At 39.9% G+C, this 17,407-nt stretch overlaps 1 long non-coding RNA gene across 1 annotated transcript in view; it reads right to left on the minus strand.

Annotated features, from left to right (window-relative positions):
* Positions 1 to 16,899, minus strand: part of LOC137211184 (uncharacterized) — a 63,499-nt gene extending 46,600 nt beyond the window's left edge. The window contains exons 1-3 of the long non-coding RNA XR_010936939.1: positions 15,973 to 16,899; positions 15,756 to 15,806; positions 10,244 to 10,326 (exon numbers count right to left, since the gene is read on the minus strand). This is a non-coding gene — a long non-coding RNA (uncharacterized lncRNA). The remainder of the gene's footprint in view (positions 1 to 10,243; positions 10,327 to 15,755; positions 15,807 to 15,972) is intronic.
* Between the last annotated feature and the right edge of the window lie 508 nt (positions 16,900 to 17,407).

Below are 17,407 nucleotides of genomic sequence, written 5' to 3' on the forward strand. Positions count from 1 at the left end.
ACCTGATGAGAAAGCTGAGGCCTAGGGTTACAAATTCACAGGAGGTGATTCCAGAATTGGGTCTCAATTCCAGCGTATATGCTTTTCATTCTGCTGAAATTTTACTTCAGAATCACATTCTTGTCCTTCTGAGAAGTAGGATCAGTTCCTTTTCCTTCTGTTTTGATGTTTCATTTCTCCTAAACCTGCAACCCCACGGTGCATCCTTACTGAGTTCTATAGCATGTCTTTCACTAATAGAAGTAAACCCTAAAAAAAAGTTTCTACCGAGTCCTATATTTGAATATTGTTTCTGTATGTGTCAGCTTCCTCTTCATGAAAATCCTATCAAAGCTTGGCTGTGACACATGACAAAGACCCAGAGACTGGGTAAGCCAATTTTACACAGCATCTAGTGGAGCCCACCGAGAGGCAGGTGTGCAAAGGTTTAGCAATGCTCACCATGGTTGTAACGGCCATAAAGATGGTCTCTCATCTATAGATCATAATCTAGTCCATGAAATGTCATAATATAAGGAAAAATCTTATTAATACCTAAAGAGCTATATCATATCGGAAGTAGTTCGAAGTTTCAGAAATCTAAGATGTCACATGTCACCTAGCATGGTTAATTGGATGGAAGCCCCAAAACATGCCTTTATTCTGCACCCCAGATACTCCGAAAGGAATAACAAGTATCACAGTGCATGAAGTACAGTATATCAAATATCCCTCAAATATATTTGTCTTCCTAAAATAGATTTGCCTGTCTTTTATGCCTTCATTTGAGTTACTAATAAACATCTTGAGAAAGATGGATCTCAAGTCAGGGGCATGTTGAACTTTTGAACTCCGTGGCAGCCTCAGACAATTAAACAGCAGATGGCATCCTGATGTTGTAAATCTGGGTTAGTCCCCAAATCTCCCGTTCCTTCAACATTTCAGTATCACAGTTGCGATGATCCGAGAGTAACTGTCGACTGCATCTGGCACATTTGAAACACGTGCCTAGTAACCCTAACAAAAAATGTTAAATTGCTTGGGTCTAGCTTGACATGTTTTTAGTGAACGCACAATCACCAGATTCTTTTCTAAATACTCACAGACAATCCACTGAAAAGAGTTAATTGTATATTTTGGCCACAATTCACAAAAGTCTATAGTTTCTGGAAATTCCAGAAGATTTGTACTATTTGCCATTCTCCAGCCAAAAAAAAAAAAAGAAAAAAAAACCTCATAGAATCCATTTTTTTTTTTTAAATTATAAAATTTTTCTGAGATTACACATGTTTATTGAACCCATTCAGATGTAATGCTCATGTACAGAGAGATTTGAATATGTTGAAACTGACTGGTTTTGTTTAAATATTCTTTGCAGCTGACTTGCATTTTGTTTTTTCCTCATCAGAGCTGCCCTACCCTTTGCACTCTGGGACCGTCCTCAGAGTTGAAGGCACCAAAGCCATATGGGAATCGCACAGTTCAGCTTTTGGTCAACATGACATCATATTTCCCAAAGGCCCATGCCTTCTTTGTTCTTGTTGCTTCAAACAAACAAACAAAGAAAAAAAAAACTGTATTTTTTTCTAGCATTTCTCATGAACTTCGTTTGTCATGGGTTTGAGCCTTTCCTGACATTGTTCTTACAGGTTCGTTTCATGCTTTCCTCATGTGTCCATTTAATTTCACCTGTGTACATCCCACTTACAGAGGATAAACGTGCTTTGAGTGATTCATCAGAAGCTGAGTCACAGATGAGTAAAATCAAGTGAACATAAGAAGGGAAAATTCTTACGGAATAGGCATAACTTTCCAGACTCCATTTCCAAATGTTTGCCGTTTCCTCCTTTCCGGAGTGATTCCTCAGGCGATGCTTGAGGAATCACTGGAAAAGTCTGTCACAGGAAGTCCCCAGTGTCCCCTGAAACACCTCCCCAACGTCAGTAGCTGTTGGAGTGTTTGCTTTAAAAAACTCCCAGTGTGGGGGCTTCCCTGGTAGCGCAGTGGTTGAGAGTCCGCCTGCCGATGCAGGGGACACGGGTTCGTGCCCTGGTCCGCGAGGATCCCCCATGCTGCGGAGCGGCTGGGCCCCGTGAGCCGTGGCCGCTGAGCCTGCGCGTCCGGAGCCTGTGCTCCGCGATGGGAGAGGCCACAACAGTGAGAGGCCTGCATACGGAAAAACAAAACAAAACAAAACAAAAACTCCCAGTGCTGCCCAGGAGAAGCTATATGAGCTGGGCCTTCATTCATATATTCATTCATTCACACATTTAACAAAGATTTTTTTTTTTACATCTTTATTGGAGTATAATTGCTTTACAATGGTGTGTTAGTTTCTGCTTTATAACAAAGTGAATCAGCTATACATATACATATATCCCCATATCTACTCCCTCTTGTGTCTTCATCCCACCCTCCTTATCCCACCCCTCTAGGTGGTCACAAAGCACCGAGCTGATCTCCCTGTGCTATGTGGCTGCTTCCCACTAGCTATCTATTTTACATTTGGGAGTGTATATATATCCATGCCACTCTCTCACTTCGTCCCAGCTTACCCCTCCCCCTCCCCATGTCCTCAAGTCCATTCTCTAGTAGGTCTGCATTTTTATTCCTGTCCTGCTGCTAGGTTCTTCAGAACCATTGTTTTTTTTTTTTTTTTTTTTTTAGATTCCATACATATGTGTTAGCATACAGTATTTGTTTTTCCCTTTCTGACTTACTTAACTCTGTAATACAGTCTCTAGGACCATCCATCTCATTACAAATAACTCAATTTCGTTTCTTTTTATTGCTGTAATATTTCTTTTCATGGTATAACATTACATCAGTAATATTCCATTGTATACATGTACCACATCTTCTTTATCCATTCATCTGTCGATGGACACTTAGGTTGCCTCCATGTCCTGGCTATTGTACATAGTGCTGCAGTGAACATTGTGGTACATGACTCTTTTTGAATTATGGTTTTCTCAGGGTATATGCCCAGTAGTGGGATTGCTGGGTCGTATGGTAGTTCTATTTTTAGTTTTTTAAGGAACCTCCATACTGTTCTCCATAGTGTCTGTATCAATATACATTCCCACCAACTATGCAAGAGGGTTCCCTTTTCTCCACACCCTCTCCAGCATTTATTGTTTATAGACTTTTTATGATGGCCATTCTGACTGGTGTGAGGTGATACCTCATTGGAGTTTTGATTTGCATTCCTCTAATGATTAGTGATATTGAACATCCTTTCATGTGTTTGTTGGCAATCTGTATATCTTCTTTGGAGAAATGTCTATCTAGGTCTTCTGCCCATTTTTGGATTGGGTTGTTTGTTTTTTTGATATTGAGCTGCATGAGCTGCTTATATATTTTGGAGATTCTTTGTCAGTTGCTTCGTTTGCAAATATTTTCTCCCATTCTGAGGGTTGTCTTTCCTCTTGTTTATGGTTTCCTTTGCTGTGCGAAAGCTTTTAAGCTTCATTAGGTCCCATTTGTTTCTTTTTTATTTTATTTCCATTTCTCTAGGAGGTGAGTCAATTGGATCTTGCCGTGATTTATGTCAAAGAGTGTTCTGCCTATGTTTTCCTCCAGGAGTTTGATAGTGTCTGGCCTTACATTTAGGTCTTTAAACCATTTTGAGTTTATTTTTGTGTATGGTGTTAGGAAGTGTTCTAATTTCATTCTTTTACATGTAGCTGTACAGTTTCCCCAGCACCACTTACTGAAGAGGTTGTCTTTTCTCCATTGTATATTCTTGCCTCTTTCATCAAAGATAAGGTGACTATATGTGCATGGGTTTATCTCTGGGCTTTCTATCTTGTTCCATTGATCTATATTTCTGTTTTTGTGCCAGTACCACACTGTCTTGATGACTGTAGCTTTGTAGTATATTCTGAAGTCCAGGAGCCTGATTCCTCCAGCTCCGTTTTTCTTTCTCAAGCTTGCTTTGGCTATTCGAGGTCTTTTGTGCTTCCATACAAATTGTGAAATTTTTGTTCTAGTTCTGTGAAAAATGCCATTGGTAGTTTGATAGGGATTGCATTGAATCTACAGATTGCTTTGGGTAGTATAGTCGTTTTCACAATGTTGATTCTTCGAATCCAAGCACATGGTATATCTCTCCATCTGTTTGTATCATCTTTAATTTCTTTCATCAGTGTCATAATTTTCTGCATACAGGTCTTTTGTCTCCTTAGGTAGGCTTATTCCTAGGTATTTTATTCTTTTTGTTGCTATGGTAAGTGGGAGTGTTTCCTTAATTTCTCTTTCAGATTTTTCATCATTAGTGTATAGGAATGCAAGAGCTTCCTGTGCATTAATTTTGTATCCTGCTACTTTAGCAAATTCATTGATTAGCTCTAGTAGTTTTCTGGTAGCATCTTTAAGATTCTCTAATGTATAGTACCATGTCATCTGTAAAGAGTGACAGCCTTACTTCTTCTTTTCCAATTTGGATTGCTTTTATTTCTTTTTCTTCTCTGATTGCTGTGGCTAAAAATTCCAAAACTATGTTGAATAACAGTGGTGAGCGTGGAAAACCTTGTCTTGTTCCTGATCTTATAAGAAATGGTTTCAGTTTTTCACCATTGAGGACGATGTTGGCTGTGGGTTTGTCATATATGGCCTTTACTATGTTGAGGTAAGTTCTCTCAATGCCTACTTTCTGGAGGATTTTTTTATCATAAATGGGTGTTGAATTTTGTAAAAAGCTTTTTCTGCATCTACTGGGATTATCATATGGCTTTTCTCCTTCAGTTTGTTAATATGGTTTATCACATTGATTGATTTGTGCATATTGAAGAATCCTTGCATTCCTGGGAGAAACCCCAGTTGATCATGGTGGATGATCCTTTTAATGTGCTGTTGGAGTCTGTTTGCTAGTATTTTGTTGAGAATTTTTGCATCTATGTTCATCAGTGATATTGGTCTGTCATTTTCTTTCTTTGTGACATTTTTGTCTGGTTTTGGTATCAGGGTGATGGTAGCCTCGTAGAATGACTTTGGGAGTGTTCCTCCCTCTGCTATATTTTGGAAGAGTTTGAGAAGGATAGGTGTTAGCTCTTCTCTAAATGTTAGATAGAATTCGCCTGTGAAGCCATCTGGTCCTGGGCTTTTGTTTGTTGGAAGATTTTTAATCACAGTTTCAATTTCAGTGCTTGTGATTGGTCTGTTTATATTTTCCATTTCTTCCTGGTTCAGTCTCAGAAGGTTCTGCTTTTATAAGAATTTGTCCATTTCTTCAAGGTTGTCCATTTTATTGGCATATAGTTGCTTGTAGTAATCTCTCATGATCCTTTGTATTTCTGCAGTGTCAGTTGTTACTTCTTTTTCATTTTTAATTCTATTGATTTGAGTCTTTCCCCTTTTTTTCTTGATGAGTCTGACTAATGGTTTACCAATTTTGTTGATCTTCTCAAAGAACCAGTTTTTAGTTTTATTGATCTTTGCTATTGTTTCTTTTATTTCTTTTTCATTTATTTCTGATGTGATCTTTATGATTTATTTCCTTCTGCTAACTTTGGGGTTTTTTGGTTCTTCTTTCTCTAATTGCTTTTGGTGTAAGGTTAGATTGTTTATTTGAGATGTCTGTTTCTTGAGGTAGGATTGTATTGCTATAAACGTCCCTCTTAGAACTGCTTTTGCTGCATCACATCGGTTTTTTGTCGTTGTGTTTTCACTGTCATGTGTTTCTAGGTATTTTTTGATTTCCTCTTTGATATCTTCCGTGATATCTTAGTTATTTAGTAGTGTATTGTTTAGCCTCCATGTGTTTGTACTTTTTCCAGATTTTTTCCCTGTAATTGGTATCTAGTCTCATAGTGTTGGGGTAAGAAAAGATACTTGATATGATTTCAATTTTCTTAAATTTACCAAGGCTTGATTTGTGACCCAAGATATGATCTATCCTGGAGAATGTTCCACGAGCACTTGAGAAGAAAGTGTATTCTGTTGTTTTTGCATGGAATGTCCTATAAATATCAATTAAGTCCATCTTGATTAATGTATCATTTAAAGCTTGTGTTTCCTTATCTATTTTCATTTGGGATGATCAGTCCTTTGGTGAAAGTGGGGTGTTAAAGTCCCTTACTATGATTGTGTTACTGTCGTTTTCTCCTTTTATGGCCATTAGCATTTGCCTTATGTATTGAGGTGCTCCTATGTTGGGTGCATATATATTTATAATTGTTATATCTTCTTCTTGGATTGATTCCTTGATTATTACATAGTGTGCTTCTTTGTCACTTGTAATAGTCTTTATTTTAAAGTCTATTTTTTCTGATATGAGAATTACAACTTCAGCTTTCTTTTGATTTCCATTTGCTTGGAATATCTTTTTACATCCCCTCACTTTCAGTCTGTATGTGTCCCTAGGTCTGAAGTGGGTCTCTTGTAGACAGCATATATACAGGTCTTGTTTTTGTATCCCTTCAGCCAGTCTGTGTCTTTTGGTGGGAGCATTTCATCCATTTACATTTAAGGTAGTTATCAATATGTATGTTCCTATTACCATTTTCTTAATTGTTTGGGGGTCTTTTACTTCTCTTATGTTTCCTGCCTAGAGAAGTTCCTTTAGCATTTGTTGTAAAGCTGGTGTGGTGATGCTGAATTCTCTTAGCTTTTGCTTGTCTGTAAAGGTTTAAATTTCTCCATCAGATCTGAATGAGATCCTAGCTGGGTGGAGTAATCTTGGTTGTAGGTTTTTCCCTTTCATCACTTTAATTATGTCCTTCCACTCCCTTCTGGCTTGTAGAGTTTCTGCTGAAAGATCAGCTGTTAACTTTATGGGGATTGCCTTGTGTGTTATTTGTTGGTTTTCCCTTGCTGCTTTTAATATTTTTTCTTTGTATTTAATTTTTGATAGTTTGATTAATATGTGTCTTGGCATGTTTCTCCTTGGATTTTTCCTGTATGGGACTCTCTGTGCTTCCTGGGCTTGACTATTTCCTTTCCCATATTAGGGAGTTTTCAACTATAATCTCTTCAAATATTTTCTCAGTCCCTTTCTTTTTCTCTTCTTCTTCTGGGACCCCTATAATTTGAATGTTGGTGTGTTAAGTGTTGTCCCAGAGGTCTCTGAGACTGTCCTCAATTCTTTTCATTCTTTTTCCTTTATTCTGCTCTGTGGTAGTTATTTGCACTATTTTAACTTCCAGGTCACTTATCTGTTCTTCTGCCTCAGTTATTCTGCTATTGATTCCTTCCAGGGAATTTTTAATTTCATTTTTTGTGTTGCTTATCATTGTTTGTTTGCTGTTTAGTTCTTCTAGCTCCTTGTTAAATGTTTCTTGTATTTTCTCCATTCTATTTCCAGGATTTTGGGTCATCTTTACTATCATTACTCTGAATTCTTTTTCAGGTAGACTGCCTATTTCCTTGTCCTTTGTTAGGTCTGGTGGGTTTTTATCTTGCTCCTTCATCCGCTGTGTGTTTTTCTGTCTTCTCATTTTGTTTATCTTACTGTGTTTGGGGTCTCCTTTTTGCAGGCTGCAGGTTCGTATTTCCCATTGTTTTTGGTGTCTGTACCCAGTGGCTAAGGTTGGTTCAGTGGGTTTTGTAGGCTTTCTGGTGGAGAGGACTGGTGCCTGTGTTCTGTGGGTGAGGCTGGATCTTGTCTTTCTGGTGGGCAGGTCCACGTCTGGTGGTGTGTTTTGGGGTGTCTGTGGACTTATTATGATTTTAGGCAGCCTCTCTGCTAATGGGTGGGGTTGTGTTCCTGTCTTGCTAGTTGTTTGGTATAGGATGTCCAGCACTGTAGCTTGCTGGTCATTGAGAGGAGCTGGGTTTTAGCATTGAGATGGAGATCTCTGGGAGAGCATTTGCCATTTGTGACTATGTGGAGCTGGAAGGTCTCTGGTGGACCAATGTCCTGAACTCAGTCTCCCACCTCAGAAGCAGTGTCCTGACACCTGGCCGGAACACCAAGTCCCTGTCAGCCACACGGCTCAGAAGAGAAGGGAGAAAGAGAGAAAGAGAGAAAGAGAGAAAGAGAGAAAGAGAGAAGAGAGAGAGAGAGAAAGAAAGAAAGAAAGAAAGAAAGAAAGAAAGAAAGAAAGAAAGAAAGAAAGAAAGAAAGAAAGAAAATAGTTGTTAAAATAAAAAAATATTAAAAATAAAAAAATTAAAAATAAAAAGAAAGAAAGAAAGAAGACAGCAACCAAAGCATAATACAAATCCACCAATGATAACAAGTGCTAAAAACTATACAAAAAACCCCACAAAAACCAAAATAGTCAGACAGAACCCTAGGACCAATGTGAAAGAAAAGCTATACAGACAAAATCACACAAAGAAGCATACACATACACATTCACAAAAAGAGAAAAAGGAAAAAAAATATATATCTATATATATATATAAAAAAGGAAGAGAGCAATCAAATGAATAAACAAATCTACCAATGATAATAAACTCTAAATACTAAACTAAGATAAACATAAAACCAGAAACAAATTAGATGCTGAAAGCAAACCCCAAGTCTACAGTTGCTCCCAAAGTCCACCATGTTAATTTTGGGATGATTCGTTGTCTATTTAGGTATTCCACAGATGCAGGGTACATCAAGTTGATTGTGGAGATTTAATCCGCTGCTCCTGAGGCTGCTGGGAGAGAGTTCCCTTTCTCTTCTTTGTTCACACAGCTCCTGGGGTTCAGCTTTGGATTTGGCCCTGACTCTGCATGTAGGTCGCCTGACGGCATCTGTTCTTCACTCAGACAGGACGGGGTTAAAGGAGCAGCTGATTAGGGGGCTCTGGCTCACTCAGGCCGGGGAGAGGGAGGGGTATGGAATGAGGGGTGACCCTGCGGCAGTAGATGCTGGCGTGATGTTGCATCAGCTTGAGGCGCGCCGCGTGTCTTCTGGGGAAGTTGTCCCTGGATCGCAGGACCTGGCAGTGGCAGGCTGCACCGACTCCCAGGAGGGGAGGTGTGGAGAGTGACCTGTGCTTGCACACAGGCTTCTTGGTGGCTGCAGCAGCAGCCTTAGCGTTTCACGCCTGTCTTTGGTGTCCACACTGATAGCCGTGGCTTGTGCCCATCTCTGGAGCTCATTTAAGTGGTGCTCAGAATCCCCTCTCCTCGCGCACCCCGAAACAATGGTCTCTTGCCTCTTAGGCAGGTCCAGACTTTTTCCTGGACTCCCTCCCGGCTAGCTGTGGTGCACTAACTCCCTTCAGGCTGTGTTCACGCAGCCAACCCCAGTCCTCTCCCTGGTGTTGGACCTCCAAAGCCCGAACCTCAGCTCCCAGCCTCTACCCCCCCAGCAGGTGAGCAGACAAGCCTCCTGGGCTGGTGAGTGCTGGTCGGCACCAATCCTCTGTGTGGGAATCTCTCTGCTTTGCCCTCCACACCCCGGTTGCTGCGCTCTCCTCCGTGGCTCCGAAGCTCCCCCCCTCTGCCACCCACAGTCTCCATCCATGAAGGGCCTTCCTAGTGTGTGGAAACCTTTCCTCCTTCACAGCTCCCTCCCACTGGTTCAAGTCCCCACCCTATTCTCTCTGTTTTCCTTTTTTTTTGCCCTACCCAGGTACCTGGGAAGTTTCTTGCCTTTTGGGAGGTCTGAGGTCTTCTGCCAATGTTCAGTAGGTGTTCTGTAGGAGTTGTTCCACATGTAGATGTATTTCTGATATATTTGTGGGGAGGAAGGTGATCTCCATGTCTTACTCCTCTGCCATCTTTTTTTGTTGTTGTTGTTGCGGTACGCAGGCCTCTCACTGTTGTGGCCTCTCCCGTTGCGGAGCACAGGCTCCGGACACGCGGGCTCAGCGGCCATGGCTCACGGGCCTAGCCGCTCCGCGGCATGTGGGATCTTTCCAGACCGGGGCACGAACCCTTGTCCCCTGCATTGGCAGGCGGACTCTCAACCACTGCGCCACCAGGGAAGCCCACCTCTGCCATCTTGAAGGTTTCTCTCTCAACAAAGATTCATTGAGTGTCTACTATGTGCCAAGCACTGTTCTAGGTGTTTTTAATATCTCAGGGAACAAAGAACAAGAACTTCTTAAAAAAACTTTTTTCAACTAAAAAATTAAAAATAATAAATAAAAAATTTTAAAATCTAATTAAAAAATTTTTAATAAAAAAAAATTTTAAAAGAACCCCTGCCCTCCTGCAGTTTGGCTTCATAGATGTTTTAGTGGGTCATGACGGATGAAAAGACAGAAAAGAAACTTCAGGCAGAAGTAATAGCAGATGTTAAAGCTGTGAGTCAGACAACAGCCTAGCAGCTTACAGGAAATAGCTGAAAATTCTTAAAAAGTGAAAATTCTTCACCTACCAGGTGAAGAACAGCTGGGCGTCTGGAGAGGTGGGGTGGTCCCAACAAGAAGATTCTGAGTGTTCCTGGATCGGCTATGGTTCCTATACATAATAATCAAATATTTGTTGAAATGAAGTAAAAAAGCTATGACATGCAGTTTAAAATTTTGAGAGGTACACTGGTTCTTATAAAAAACTGTGAGTACTGGGGAATTTGGTACTTTTTTGATGAATCAATAAATGAAGGAAGGAATGAGTGACATAAGGAATTAGAACTGTCAGATTCGAATTTTAGAAAATAATTATTGTGTCCGTTTAGGAGGTGGATTTGAATGGAAAAACATCAGAAAGGAGGTGACCAGATAAAAGGAATGATAAGGACGAGAATCAGTTCCCCAGGATTGCCCCGGGGGCTCCACTCAAGGGAGTCCAAGGGCACCACCCACTGGAACATGAGAGAACACTGCCCGCTGGAGCTGTATGGTGGGCCAGCCTCGGGGCAAGACAAGGGGGATGAAAAATGGGAGCAAGATAAAGGACATCTGGGTAATAAAAACAGATTGCTGACTAGCTGGTGTTTTAAAGTTTCCGGCTAATGAAGAAGTACTGAAAATTATTTACTGCTTTCCCTTAAATTTTATTTGAGTGATCATAGTATTAATCCTTAGGTTAGCATTACCAAACCATAAAATACACATATGACTTTGAAAAACTGAAAAACTTGTTATTATCCACTTGTTATTTACTGAAAGCCTAACGAACACGAAGTTTGTTGCTGTATCTATATATGCCAGTTGAATCCAACGCACACTTCATTTCCTTTGTGAAGATTCTGAATTTACCATGATTTCCCCCGGTTGTTCCCACTGGCCTCTCTTCAACTAAACGGCTGCTGCATTCAGAGACTTTAACACACTACTTAATACTTGATCATATATTGCTTTCTAATTATTTCTTGCTAACTACACTTGGGTGCTCAACAATTCTCTTATAATCGCCATGATGGTTATGAGGTCAGAGGTTAGGAGCAGGTTAATATAAAATAGGATAATGTCATGGAATTAATGCAATTAATCTCAGCATTCAAGTTTTGCAAAAGCAAAACCTCCTTCCTAAGAAAAATCTTTAATGTTTTAAATTTATATTTTCAGTCAAGGGATTTTTGAAATGTCTTCATGTAAAAATTAATGTGTTAGAAAAGATAGTAAATGTCTTCTCATCTTAGCATTAGAATGATAAAAAGTCACCGATCTGTTCTTTTGGGGGCCATATAATTTTTTCATCTCTAAAGTTTATTGCAAGTTTGTAAGATTTCATGTTTCTCAGTTTCTATTTCTAATGTGTGGATGTTATTTCTATATTTGTTAAAAATGTGTCTGCATTTTGCACATTTCTAAGATGATCTGCAGGTGTGAAGTTTCTGTTCGGATTTTTAAGTAAGTTGGTTTTTGAAATCTTATCTTTACATTGGAAACACTAAGGTGCTGGGGGCTGATTTATTTTTCAGAAGACTGGCTTGATTTTTAATGTCTTATTTTAAAAGTACATTTAAAATGTTTATTAAAAGTCTTACTAATAAAATTTTGCTGCTGTTCTTCAGGTCATGATTTGGGATCTTTAGCAAGAAGAAGTGACTGTAAACCAAGTGGCACAATAAATCTGGTTAGGAATAAAAGAGGATCATTTATTTTCCAGCCACTGGGCTGAGACTTCTTGGAAGAATAATTTTGGATCAGGCCAGGATGGGGGAGCATATTCATCATATTTGCTAAAAACTGACTTGATACTTGAAATGCTTGCAGGGTTACTCCCAGGTTTGGGTCTCATCAAGGGGTCCCAAGCAACAAGCAAAACCCTCTTCCATGGGAGCATCACAGGTCAAGGTTAGATCATGGACATGAAGGTCCTATGATGGCAGCATCCGTCACACCAGAGTCTGTACAGTCGACCTTCTCTTCGCAAGTTCTTCCTTCCTCACTATCCACTCCCCATACTCTTCTCCTGAAACTGAACGTGCAATAAAAGCACACAGCCTAAAACAAGAGGGTCACTATTTGGTCAAGAATGTTTAAATAGCTCTGGATTCAACTAGAAGTCCAGGGCAGACTTATACACAAATTTTGATTTCACGCCCAGAATCATTCAGTTAATCCAACTGCACTGGACTGATAAAGTAGAAGCAGAAGCCAAGACAGCAGGAAAAGGACCGGGAGTCAGATAACACATCTCAGTTCAGGCCCAGTCCTGTTGACTAATGATATTGACCTTTCTGATCTCTGCTTCCTTATCCTGAGAACTGGTCAGCCACTGCGGCTCAGGAAAGAGGTCAAGACCAAAACACATTGGCAAGGGCCCACTATCTATTTATAAGAATCAAGAAAGCCACTTCATGAACTTCATCTTTAATGGGGTTTTTCTGTGTTCCTGGTGATTCTCTTATTTGATGGTGAACTCCTTGAGGACATGTCTCCTGGCTTGGTTGTAATCACTCATATCACCTGCATTTTGCCTCATGGGTAGAATAACAAACTCATGGAACCTCAGAAAGGCCCTGAAACTGTCAATCACCGATCAGATACCTGACACTTTACTACATTCCTGTCTAATGATCATTGTGGTGGTTAATTTTACATGTCAACGTGGCTAGACCACGGTACCCAGTTCTTTGTTAAACAGCAGTCTAGATGTTACTGTGAAGGTAGTTTTTGAATGAAATTAACATTAAGTCAGTTGACTTTGAATAAAGCAGATTATTCTTCAAAATCTGGGTAGGCTTCATCCAGTTAAAGGTCTTATGAGAAACGGCTGAGGTCCCCTAGGGAAGAGCGAATTCTGTCTCCAGACTGCCTTTGGATTTAAGACTGAAACATTAACTTTTCCTTGAGTTTCTACCCTGCTGGCCTGCTCCGTGGATTTCGGACTTGCCAGCCTCCATAACTGCATGGAAAACCCTGCCTAAGACAACATTTAGCCACCTCTCAAATACTGTCAAGTTATCAGGATGCTTTTGAGACTGGCCTTTGTAACATCATGGTCCTGGGAGTAAATCCTATCTCAACCAGTTACTAACTGTGATTTTGAGTGAGTTACTTAGACCTTTCAGAGCCTAGCTCCCCATCCATGAAACAGGTATGATACCAACTACTCTGATGGAATGTCTTGGAAATCCCAGATGATATATATGAAGCACTCATAACATAAATGGTTCTCAATAAATAGTAGTCACCATTTTGCTTTGATGAGCTACATGTGAATAAATCCTGTTATTAACTGTACTAGTAGCTAATGGCAAGGCGAGTTTGAACTTCTCAAAAGAATTCATCTTTCTAGGCTAGAAATGGACTGTGTACTCTATATTTTAGGATGGCCTTTTGTTGTAATGTTATCACGCAGGCTACAGAGATACCTCCAGACTTGAGTCAGCTTCCTTTATTCTGAGGCAGTAAAGAGAGACCTCTTAAAGGATGGCTCTCCATGGCTGGTAAGAGCAATGGCTGCTTAGCAGAACCACAACTGAATGACCAAAGGATGGGGAGATAATGGTTTAAACACTGATTAGCCCATGGAACTTGACTTAAAAAAAAAAAGTAGGAATTCAAAGGAGAACCTTTCTAAGGATAGGTTTATCCCATTAATCAGATTCCCAAATGAACCAAACGTCTTTAAAACATAATAATCGCTAACCCAAGGTGTACAGGTTTTGTGGGATAATTATTTTATATGTAAGGGCTCACATGTTTTCTAAAGACCATAACTATTGAGCAGATAATTGTTTTCTAAATGTAAGTATGAGAGATTCCAAGGGCATATCATCATGACTGACATTTTGGATATTAAGTCATAATAAATTATTAGAGATAATTTTTAAAAGGAAAAACTTGAGCTTTTGTGAAATTGAATGCTTACATTTCAAATTTAATTTGATGTGATAAGGGTTTTAGAAAGATGTATTTCAATCAATTGTTACCTAAGTGCATACTACAACACTTTTCACAAATTTTCTTTCAGTTCTAGGTCCCAAACTACTTCAGACAGGACACTGGGACTTTCTTATTTATCAATCAGTATCTAAATTCAATATTTCTGAGAAGAGACTCAAGAACAGCTTTCAAGCAAGATTTTATCACCTCTCCTTAAATCACATTTCAAATTGCTAACACGGTATTGCATACAGCACAGTGAGACCACGTGACCCACAGTCAAGACAGGGAGACATGACTTTAAAATGAGAAAGAGTCAGGAGCACAGAACTTCGTATCTAAGGATGATTTGGTTACACGATGTATTTAGACAAAGCCAGGGAGCTAACTACGAAGCTGTACTGAAATGTGTTTGTGAGAACCTGTCAGATGTCCAGCTCTGTACCAGGGGTCACTCCTTCAACAGCAGAAGCTGTCTGTCAGGAGCTATTGGCCTGTGGCAGAGTCCCAATTACCAACCAAGAGTGAAGTCAGCCAGGGACTGTCAATTAGGGAATTGTAACAATGTTTTCTTTGGGAACAAAAGTGGTACAAATACTGATGAAAGCTTATATTTGCTACTACCTATGTTTCTTAAGTCTATCACTTCTGGGGGAAAATTGAGAAATCGTACCACTTTGTATTGGTCTTTGAAAAGAACTAGGAACTTTTCCATAAATTTTAACATCCATCACCTCAAGAGTTTATCAACTTTAACATTTATCATTTTATCTTCTTCCTGTTTACTCTGTCACTTAGCATTACTTCTTTATAGAGATTTTTTTGTGTGTTTTTTTTGATTTGTCAACAACATGGGATAAGACTTCTTTTACTACGACCCGGTGAGAGAGTTCATAGGATCAGGGTAGAGATCTTTGTCCGCAAGGATAAAATCCCGTGTCTCTAGATTGACCTTAAGCAATCAACATAATACTGTTTCTTTTCATGACCTTCTATTATTCAGGAAAAAAATTATCTTTCTTTGCTTAAGTTTGTAAGGCATTTTATATGTTGGGTTTTGCTCTTTCTGTCATTTGAAGCCTGTGGTATCTGCCTGTTCGTGGGAGCTGTCTCAGCAATAAGCTCTCATTCTAGGGAAAAAAACAAACTGTGCAGTAATAGTTCATTTTGTCATCACAGATAACAGATCACGAATGAGTGGTAGCGTCATAATGTATGAAAAGAGAATAATTCCTAAGGATGCTCATTTTAGAATAATACTAAAAAGAGAAAGGCAAGCTTCATTAGCGACTTTGAGAATTACTAGTTCCTGCTTCTATATGAGTTTAGTAAAACGACAGTAAATAATAGTTTAATATCAATATTGTAGACAGTCTTCAAACTTTATTAAAGTTTGAAATACATATTCAGAAGCAAGAGTCTGATTTTTACGATTTCACTTTGGTAGCCTGTGCTGTTTCACTATGTGATATAACGTGCACTACTACGTGTGAATTTAATTCCTGGATCTGCCATTCACTGTGTGAACACACTTAATTTGAGAGCTTCTCCTCATGTTCCTTGCCTTCTAGCTTCTAGTTGGCAAAACAGGAGAATAAACAACATATTTACCTGTTGTGATGAGATGAGATGAATGAGATGAACACAGGTTACTGCACAATGCTTTAAAAAAAAAAAAAAGCATTTTTATTTGAAAGCAGTATATGAGGTATTTAAAAGCAGGATTTTGAAGTATACTTAGACCTCTGTTTGTAACTGGATTTGTTAAGTAGGAGCCATTTGGCCTGGAGGAAATTATAACTTTACCTCTCAAATACTAATGACTTACCTGTCAAGTGAAAATAACAATCACACCACCACACAGAGCTGTCAGGAGGATTCCATGAGACTGAAAAGCGTGTACAGCACATATTCTTGGATCTCAGGACTCCACTGGCATTGATGGCCATTTATTTATAAATTTATAAAATTTATTTATTTATTTTTGGCTGTGCTGGGTCTTTGTTGATGTGCACGGGCTTTCTCTAGTTGCGGCGAGCGGGCTCTACTCTTCGTTGAGGTGCGTGGGCTTCTCATTGCATTGGCTTCTCTTGCTGCGGAGCACAGGCTCTAGGCACGTGGGCTTCATTAGTTGTGGCGCATGGGCTCAGTAGCTGTGGCTCACGGGCTATAGAGCGCAGGCTCAGTAGTTGTGGCACACGGGCTTAGTTGCTCCGCGGCATGTGGGATCTTCCCGGACAAGGGCTCAAACCCGTGTCCCCTGCGTTGGCAGGCAGATTCTTAACCACGGAGCTACCAGGGAAGCCTAACCATTTATTATTGCATGAATAAAAGTTGATGAATCGATTTCCACGTAATTAAAATGATTTCCTTCAAGCTGAAGAGTAGGACTAATTCCAGTCTCAGTGTTTCCTAGAATAAGGTTGTGGGTCTAGTGGGCAGCTGCAGATGCAGACTGGGATCTTAGGTGGTAAGTCTTAGCTAGACATTGCTTCTGGATTCGTCAGTCATTGAGTAGTAACTGAAGCCACAGATATGGATGAAATCACCTAGTAAAACACAGAGAGAGGGGGAGAGAGAGAGAGAGAGAGAGAGAGAACAAATCCATAGGGCGCACATATAGTAAAGGTCAGAAAGATGAAGGAGAAAATATGTCTTTTCCCCTGAAACAAAAGGGATGGAACTAGGGGTTGGGTACAGACACAGCCAAAATTTTAGCTAAGAAGAGGGTAAAGAATTGACATATTTAATTATCTCTACATTCTCTGATGCAAGGTTTAGGTTAATTGAATGTGAGGAAAGAACAGAAATAAGGGCAGTCAAGGAACCAGCATCAGTGATGAATATAATTCATACGTGAGAACAGGAGGAGACAGGTTAGAAAGAGACATGGGCCGATGGTTGGGGGAGATCTTAGCTGTTAGAATAACATTTATCTTCCATCCCTGAGGGAAATAATTAGATGAAAACAGAGCCTTGAGATCTTAAATTGCTCGTGGAGTGCAGGATAAACAGTAGGGAAACTGAAGTCAAGGAAACCAGTTAGCAGGCCATTGTGAGACGGTGGCCTGAGGGTGGCTTCTTGGGCGGGGTATATTCTGAATGGTCTGACCCTTCTGGTCTTCCTTTGGCCACTCCACCACCTTGAACCCCATCGATTACCTGCTTCTTCACATGGCTAGCAACTCTTCATCCTTCAGTTCTCAACTCAGTTATCATCTGTTCAGGGTAACTTTCCCTGACGCCTGGTCTAATCTTATTTT

The sequence above is a fragment of the Pseudorca crassidens genome, chromosome 18 (assembly GCF_039906515.1).
Source record: "Pseudorca crassidens isolate mPseCra1 chromosome 18, mPseCra1.hap1, whole genome shotgun sequence".
Lineage (NCBI taxonomy): Eukaryota > Metazoa > Chordata > Mammalia > Artiodactyla > Delphinidae > Pseudorca > Pseudorca crassidens.